Source organism: Hetaerina americana, unplaced genomic scaffold (assembly GCF_022747635.1).
Source record: "Hetaerina americana unplaced genomic scaffold, ioHetAmer1.1.p SCAF_52, whole genome shotgun sequence".
Lineage (NCBI taxonomy): Eukaryota > Metazoa > Arthropoda > Insecta > Odonata > Calopterygidae > Hetaerina > Hetaerina americana.
The window spans coordinates 1,731,612-1,740,910 of record NW_027287117.1 but is presented as its reverse complement, the minus strand read 5'-3'; the positions used below and the strand labels follow the sequence as shown (position 1 = coordinate 1,740,910).

At 41.8% G+C, this 9,299-nt stretch overlaps 1 non-coding gene across 1 annotated transcript; it reads left to right on the top strand.

The window, feature by feature from the left end:
- The first annotated feature begins 220 nt into the window (after positions 1-220).
- TRNAL-CAA (transfer RNA leucine (anticodon CAA)) lies at positions 221-339 on the top strand. Its single transcript has 2 exons — positions 221-258; positions 294-339. It is a non-coding gene; the product is annotated as a tRNA-Leu (tRNA).
- The last annotated feature ends 8,960 nt before the right edge of the window (positions 340-9,299 follow it).

Here is a 9,299-nt window from a genome sequence, read left to right as displayed (position 1 = left end):
CCTATTCAATCTTCGATTCAATTGATATGAAAAATATAACGATTAGTTCATTCAAATCAACCAGAAATACCGTGAGTGTATATCGCATTTGTTGGTAATCATATTATAGTGAATTGAAATTGCTCTCGAATTTTATATGACCCTATCATTATCCTACTTCCTGGTAGGATCATTAAGAAAAAACAAATAGGTACTACCCTACCTAACCTCCTTCCACAACGTCAGGGTGGCCGAGCGGTCTAAGGCGCCAGACTCAAGGATGACCTTGCTCGTTTTCCGCGAGTGCTTGTGAATTCTGGTCTTCGTAAGAAGGCGTGGGTTCAAATCCCACCCCTGACAGAATTTTTTATGTAGATATCCTGCATGTTTCTACCTAAGTGTTACTCTTTTTATTTGATAGACCCAGCTTTTCAACGGTTCTACAGCACGATTTGAATATATAACATTTGAAACCTGTACGGATTCTGTTATTGAATATTGTTGCATTAAAATTGCACTTACTTTCGTGTGATTAAAATTTATCGAGGTCATGAAAAAACTAATATTTTTGTAGAGGTAACATGATTTGTTTTTGCGTGTGGTTTTATTCTATTTTACCTAACACCCCTCGCCACACGCTCCCAAATCATGTAGCTGTTGATGTAACTCCAGCAATACTTATGCTATATTTTTCCCCTCAGTTCATTACTTATTGACCTATTAATCCTGAAACATGTATTTTACCAAGGATTCTTCGCTTTACGAAATTAAAATATTGCATCTTTGTAAGTTTAAATAATTTTTAAATTAATATGTGTAATAGATCGCCAGATTTTGAGATGGGATTGCAGGAGTCTTCGAAACGAACTGCAAGTGCCCTAAGAACTTCTCAGCCGCCCCGTGATCCAGTGCTGCAATGCCCGTCCTCGAAGGAGTTCCCTCTCGAAGCCGTGGACCGAGGAGGAATGGGAGTGGTCACGTAACCCTGCACGCATACCATTTATCGATTTTCCACCAATCAACCCCCCCACCCCACCCACTCCTTCTTTCCATTGATCGGGATGCCTCGGTATCCGCCGATGGATATTTATATTTCATCCCAAGCGAAAAACGTTGCCCCCCCCAAGCTCCTTTCGTCCCCCACCCCTTTGCTTTCTCTCCCGCCCCTAATCTCTCACATCCCCAGCCTTCACTCCTCTCCGCCATTCTTATTTTTATTCTCAAAACAGAGAAAGGTGAAATTAAAATGGGGAACTTCTTAAGGCGTGTGGCTCAAAGGAAGACGAAGGGGTACGATTCAACGAAATCCCTTGGTTCACCCCTTTTGGTGATGGGCCGAGCCCTCCCATTCTTCCGCTCTCGGTTCTTATCACTCAAAGTGCTCTCTCTATATATTCCAAACACACACGCGCAGGCCGGTGGAGATACGCTAATTACAATCACTCCTTTTCCTCTAGTATATACATATATACTCATACTCATTCTTTCCCCGAGCAATCAGGAATCATAATAGTAAGAAACCGTAGTAATTTTAGAAACATTAAAAACATTTAATTTACAAGTCGGAAACGAATTAAACATCGCAAATGCACCAGATATACTATTTGTAGGTGCATGTGTATGTTAGTTGGTAGTTCGAGTGCTTGCATGTGTGAGTGGGCTATAAGGGTTTTTGAATGAATGCATGCCATGTTTTGTTTGTGGATTGTAAATATTTGTGGCTTTTGCATGCGGTTGTTTATTTCTTCCTTAATTATGGGTGGTACCCTAACACCCCCCGCCACAAGCCCTTGCGAGGGCTTGTGAGGTATTAAGCAGATGTAGATGTGGTAGTTTTCGGGGGTGTTCCCTGAGTTAGGTGGGCTCCAGTGCCTAAATCTCGCGGCTGTTTGGGATGTGAAAGGGGGGAGGGTGGTGGTGATGTGGAGGTTTAAGGGAGTGGGGAACCTTTGCTCCCCGATGTTTCATACTCGCGATCTCAAATGAGGCTCCTCTTGGAGGCGCTGCTTTAGAACTGAATGTTTCCGTCGCAAACGGCCATGTGCATGTTAATTCAAAAATTGAAAAGACTTTTTTGTCAAACATAAGGGAAACTGATGAAGGATCCCAACGAGAGGAGGAATCTGTTGCGGAATAAAAAGAGGACATTGGCTGTTGCAGTCTACCTTTTTGGGGAGGGGCGTGATGCTGGACGGGATCGATCTCTGAGGAATAGTGATGTGGTGCATGCATTACCCGAGATAATTCGATGGCCGAAGGATACGGCTGGCTGTGTAGTTGTGAGGCTGGGGTTCTCAGGTAGTCTTCTGACGGACACGCGGTTCCCAGGCTCTTGCGTTTTGACTGCCGAGAAAAGTCCTGCGAAGGACTCGTGATAGGGAAATGTCACGTTCCGTTTTTTTTCGGAATAGAGACAAAAATTTCAATTAGTTAGGGTTTGATACAGCTTTTGTACTAAAGGAAGAATTTTTGAGAGTATACATTGGTTTTTAACTCGCGAGATAGTTATCATTGGAAAGTTGAAAGTGTTTCCCAAAAAAAAGGGAAAAGCAGCAGTGTTCGAGAAATGATATTACGTTTCATTTTGAGGAATGAATGAATAGGTTTGCATCACAGGAGTCAAAGTGAAATAGAAGGGAGTGGATGAGTAATTTGGTGACGGTCAGTTTGGGACTATAAAGAAGACTGGAAGGTTTCTATAGCAAAAATGAGATCACTTGAAGCAAGGAAGGGGTTAGAGGATTTTAGCATAGGTAGTAGGTTAGAGAGTAGGCAAAATTATGGGGACCTATGATGCAAATTTTCGTAATTCCAATGAGAAACCATTCACTTCTCCATCACTACGGAATCAAAAAACATACACACGCACTTTTAGCAGATCCACTGCCAGTACCGCAGATAAAATAATTAAAACCATACAAAAGCCTATGATCCAAAGCCAATTCGCTGACATAGCATTAACAGCACAGAGAATTTGTATGATGAAATGAACGACCGGGAAATGTTCCCAACAGATCTCACAGTTTACTGAGGCGATAGAGGTGATAGACCCGAAGGAGGAGTTTTCATGGCAGTAAGAAATATTTTTGAAAGCTGACAACTCAGATTTTAAAGCACTTCATACCCTCAATGGTCAAATTTACAATTTACACGTAAAAATAATAACAGCATCAACATAATTGGTGGCGACTTTAACCTCCCTGGTATCGATTTGGACAGCAATATCGTTAAATCTGGAACCCGCAATCGCGAATCTTGTAATTCCCTAATAAAATTGGTTCAAAGAAACTCCCTCCACCAAGCAGTACGCATGCCCACCCGTGGAAAGAACATATCGGACCTATTTCTTACAAACACGCCTGAACGCAATATTAGTGTATCAACTGATGAGGGCTTGAGTGACCATAAATCAGTAAATGTCAACTTGGACGTAGAAATGAAAAAAGATTGTTAAACCAAAAAGAAAAATATATACGAGGGTCATCCGGAAAGTAGTACCCGTTCGTGCCGCATGAAGTGCTGACGACGCGAGTAGCCGCTGGACGAGGTCAGATAGCTTCAGTGGCTTGTCTGCCTTCTCTGAGCCAAGTTGCGTGACGCTAGCATTGCCTGTGTTGTTTCTGTGATTGTTTACAATGTTTAAAAAAATTGAGAACGCCGCCAGTTGTGAAGTGAGGGCAGTGATTAAATTCCTCAATGCAAGAAACGTTCGCCCATGTGATATTCATCGCCAATTAAAGGAGGTGTATGGAGACAATGTAATGGACGAGTCGTCTGTTCGGCGGTGGTGTCGCAACTTCAACATGGGGAGGGGGAACACACACGACGATGAGCGTTCGGAGCGACCGTCTGTCATTACAGACCAACTGGTGAGCTCAGTTGACGAATTCGTGAGGAACGATCGGCGCGTCACAATTGATGACATCTGTGAGCATTTTCCCAATGTTTCTCGAACAATTGTTCATGAAATTGTTAAACACCATCTGCATTATGCAAAAATTTGTGCAAGATGGGTCCCTCGCGTATCTCAATGAGCTGGCGGCGAAGGACTATGCAGCAGGAATACAGAAACTTGTCACACGTTATGACAAATGCCTTAATTTGCTTGGAGATTATGTTGAGAAGTAGTTTAAAGTATCCTCTTTCAAATAAAATTTTTTATGTTTGTTAATATTTACTTTTGTGTCTTTATTTCACGAACGGGTACTACTTTCCGGATGACCCTCGTAATTACCATAACAGAGACTTGTAAAATTTTGCCAATCAATTAAACTCTTCTCCACCCCGAGTTCAAATCACACCACCGTGGAAGAAACTTGAACAGAATTAGTCAATTACGGCCCTTCAATTTTTCCTTATTCCCCGATCGCTTGTCGATTTGTACCCATCTCTTAGCTTGTGCGTGTCTGTGCCCATCCCGAGTGCGAGACCATTTCCCCAGCGTAGCTGAATGCAGTCGATGGGGGAGAGAGAGCCCTTGACGATTGCACGTAAAGTAAGCCGCCTGCCTCCGTTTCCTCGCATTTGCAATCGTAGTAGCGCGAAAAAGACGAGAGAGGGCGAGATGGGGTGGGGCGGGATGAATTCCTCCCTCCCTCGATGCTCTCCCTTGTGCTCTTTTTAAGAAGTCGTGATGAGTGCGGAACGGGATCCAGATGCACGTGACCTTGCCCGACCTTGTCCTTCCCCGTTCGTGAATCTTTTATCATCTCCAATCTTCCCCATCGTGCACCGCCACCCATCTGCTCCCCCCGGGGTCCCCCCACCCCCCCATCGCTCCTACGGCCTGCCTGCTCCCTTTTCCCGCATTCACTCCAACCTCAAAGACGTACTTTTTTGCGTTTCAGCTTCATTTTGTGCCTCAATCATTCTGCGATCCATCCGACGACAAAAAAATTATCGTTCGTGACTAAAAGAACGGTGAAGGGAAAGTATGCTACTATTTGTACGGCATTCCTATGGAAAGATAAGGAGCGTCACGCGATTATTGAGAAGTGTGGGATGACAACCTTCCCATACACAAAGACTACATTTCCCCATAGAGGCCGTTCACGAAAATGCCAATCATTGCTTCTCCATTCTCAAGCGCACGCGACTATTTATCTTCCCATTTTATTTGCCAGGAGGAAAGAAGAAAGAGAAGTAGCGAGGATCGCACTTCCGTTGACATTTATTTTCCATTCAGAACCCGGAATTCTAATGAAAGAAAATGTCATCTCATAATATTTACAGTGTTTGGTCAGTGGTAGTATACAATTTTTACGTCATATTCTTCTGGAATATTTATAACTTGCTTGTATAATATTGTGTGCTTGAACCCCCTGCCACACATCTGTTTAGTGGTTTAATTATGTTGATGCTGATGCTTTAAAGATTACTTTGAGGAGTTATCAACAGAGAAAATTTCAAAAAAATGGTATTGTTTCGGAACCATGGAGCGCCATGCTCCGCACAAAAGTCTTGGCGAATTGCTTTCTTATTCCGAACTCAAGGCTGGTAACAAGGAAGCAATTCGTCAAAGATTTTCGTGTGGAGCCTGGAATTCGATGGTTCCGAGACTTGGAATATTGGAAAATTGGTACAGCGAACAATAGTAGCATTTGTAACGTGGTGCTGGAGGAGAATGTTGAAGATTAAATGGACAGACAAAGTGAGGAACGAGGAAGTATAAAGAAGAGCAGAAGAGGATAGGACCATATGGAGACCATGTCTACGGCAAAGAAGAAATAGATGGATTGGACACACATTGAGGCAAAATGGATTGATTAGGAATATATTGGGTAAATGTGACGAAAAAGTGAAGGAACGATGTTATCTTGCCCTAGTCAGGCCCCACCTAGAGAATGCTGCCAGTATACGGGGATCCTCAAGAGATAAATTTGATTTCGGAATTGGATCGAGTTCAGCGGAGGGGGGCTGGATTTGTCAAGCATTGTTATGACCAACGCAGTAGCGTAAATAGATAATTTAGGCTAGGATTCCCTTACTCAGCACTTAAAATATAGATTACACTTATTAAAAACATTTAAAGATGGGTCCTTTTCCGATGATATCAAGAATATAATACGAACCCCAACGTATTACGGGCGGTGGGATCGCGAATATAAGATTAGAGAGATAGACTGCAAGACTGACAGGTTTAAATGATAATTTTTTCCTAGAACGATTAGAGACCAGAATGCCTGTAGTCTAAATCCCCCAGGAGTCAGTTTGAGAAAATAAATATTAACCTGCAAGGTAGGGACTGCGCATGGTTATATATATATATATATATATATATATATATATATATATATATATATATATATATATATATATATGTGTGTGTATATTTGTTTTGCAGGCTCCCCTCACCTTCCCCCACCCATTTGAAAAACCCCAACCCCTTCACCCCTTACCCTTTCCTCCTGGTGCTGCACCTCCTGCCACACGCCTTTTTGGTGGCTAGCAGGGTATTGATGTAGATGTAGATGTTATTTTCTCCAGAGACCAAAATATCATGAATGAAAAGTTGAAAATGTATGCACTGTTACCCCCATCGTACTACGGTAGGAGAGATCATGTCGGTGAAAACAAATTGAGTGGCTTCATGCTTGAGTGTAAATCCGAATGGAAGCCTAAAAATACGGTATTGTTCTTTCTTCGACGTCATCTGCTAGGAATAAGAATCCGGGCCGTAGTTTAATTTCAAGGTCTCTTATGGTTATTAAATTTGTGATGCTTGAGAGAAAGAATACCCACCCCCTCTAATTATTCATTTGCAAATTTCAACGTGAATCAAACTGGGAACTGGGATTTGCTCTCGGCATTCGAACATGAGAAAATATGGGTCAAGTAAAATTTATTCCATCAAAATCTTTAACTTCTTGATACTCTAAAAGTTCATAAAACCATAGAGTCGTGTCGCATGTAACAGGAATTGGGTTAGAAATAGGTTAAGTGTTCGACCGTTTTAGTATATTTTAATTTTTAAATGACTGGCCAAGAACTTTGGTCGTCAGCAGTACATTTATCCGTAAAATGAACTTGCCAACTCGTAAATTGAATGTGTTTTAAAAATGGAAATAATGTAACCACTTAATATTTTAACTATGGGTGGAATATTCTCTTTTAAATTAACATGGAGGCCTAACTGGAACACTCACACCAGCATTTGGTAGCTTGTGCCAGCAAAATATAAAGCTCATCTCATTAAATTTAAATGCCAGCTGCAGAGAATACCATTTCGTGAGTTTGTTGGTTTGCTTGTTACTTAAAGAGCAAGATCTGCGCGGAGAGTCTACTTTGCCAAGAAAAGTGATACTGCATATTTCTTCAGTACTGTCAGATGTCATCATCCTTCAAGTCATTCGTGCAAGAGATCGAAGGATACAAATGGTGCTCAGTTTAAACTGCGTTGTCTCAATAATTGCAGATTTCTGAATATTCATTGGAGAATTCCATCAGATTTTTCGTGTTTTAACGAACCAGCGCGGTTGATTGAGAAATATCAACGGAAGGAACTATTTATAAACAGCAGGTCATCCAATTATCATGGACCGTACTTAAAAAAACTATGCCTCTCTTTTCAGAAGTTTGTTCTCTCATGTGTGAATTGACTAGCCAAGACTGAGTAGCGGCCATGGATTTATTGAAATAGAGCTAGGCTACTGATAGAATCTTGAACACCCAAACCGTCCTTCTTTTCTTCTCTTTCGACCGGAAGTGGAGAAAACTTCCTGTTCACCTCAACATCCTATTCGCTGTATTTTAAATGCCTTTCAGTGGGCTGCCCGAGATGTCAGTTGTTAGTAATTTTGATAACATTTTCTCTGTTTTTAGTCGAGAAAATATATACCATATCAAATTATAATGGAAAAATAGGATCTTCCAGGGTTATTTGACGTGAAATTTCACGTCTGACATTGATATCGGCGACTGCAGCTAAATGCCAACTCAGGAACATGGAATTGATATCAAAAGAGTCAGGTAACCTATGACCGCGTTTGCCCTCCAATTGTCATCTAGCCGAAAGTGAGACGGGGCTGCAGAATTGAAGATGCAGGCGGATGTTGATTCGGAAAGGAGCAAATGCGATTGCCAAATCCGTGCTTAACATGTAGATAAAGAGGCGGTTGGAGTAGTTGACGAGGGACTTATGCTGGTCATTTGCAGATATTTCGAATGGCACCTTGAATCTGGGCAAACATTAAATTTGTGCAAATTATTCATGGTAATAAGCTTCTTCAAAAGGAAACTAGACAAGCGGACCTGCATTGGAACATGACCAACCGCCCCCTGCCACACGTCCTTACAACGGCTTGCAGCGGGGTATTGCGTAGTTAAACATTTGGAAGGGCAGTCAGCGTGAAGAATATGGTTGCACCTAGCAACCAATACGGCGCCACCTAGCATCTACTGATTGATGACACAGCTTCACGCGTCACATGGTGAAAACCCTTCATTATGAAAGGGGACACTTTGCTTTTCCCCATGGGATTTTTTTTTCATCTGCTGAGAGCGTAACTCGTTGCAATGTTCTGGTTGCCATCGAGTTACGCTCTTGCGGGGTATTATGTAGATGTAGATGGAACCGGCATACGCATATAAAGCCTTGAAGAAGTGAAGGGAGATTGCCAATTGTCTTTATTCGCATTACACACTGAATATACACAGCCGGCATTAACCACCACCACCACTAAAAAAGCATTGAGTCAATAAATGAACAAAATAAATCGATATTCTTGGAAAATTGAAAGAATTCTCATTGCCTCAGGATTACCGCAATATCTTGGTTCCTCAAGAAATGCTGAGTCTTATCGATTGCGTTGTTAATTATTGCAAAGGCGTAAGCCTTGCGATTTTACGCACTATATGACATCGAGGAATCGGTCCGAGCGTCGCATTTCCTCCTCAGGCAAACGTCAAAATCAGAGGGTTAGGGTGCCAGATGCCAGGTGCCAGATTCATGGCATTAATTCATTTTGATTCCTCTATCATCACTCGCCGTGACTACACGAGCGAGAGGAAGCAATCTTAATCCATTCATCCCCTTGCAAATGTTGCAGTTGATTTAACTCTAAATATTAGTGTAGAGGAAACATTATTGCAATTGTATTTTTTGTTTTATTTATTTTACGGGTGTTTAATCAACACCCCCCGCCACGCGCCTCCGCAGCGGATTGCGGGGTATTGTGTAGATATAAATGCATTGTCAATAATCTCGTGTGTTGTTTTTTAAGTTAAAGAGGTTTTTGCATGAATTTACCTGCTCTGTAGGATGAATGTCATGAATATACTTTGTGGATGTAGGTTTTGCACGAATATGTAGATTTGTATTT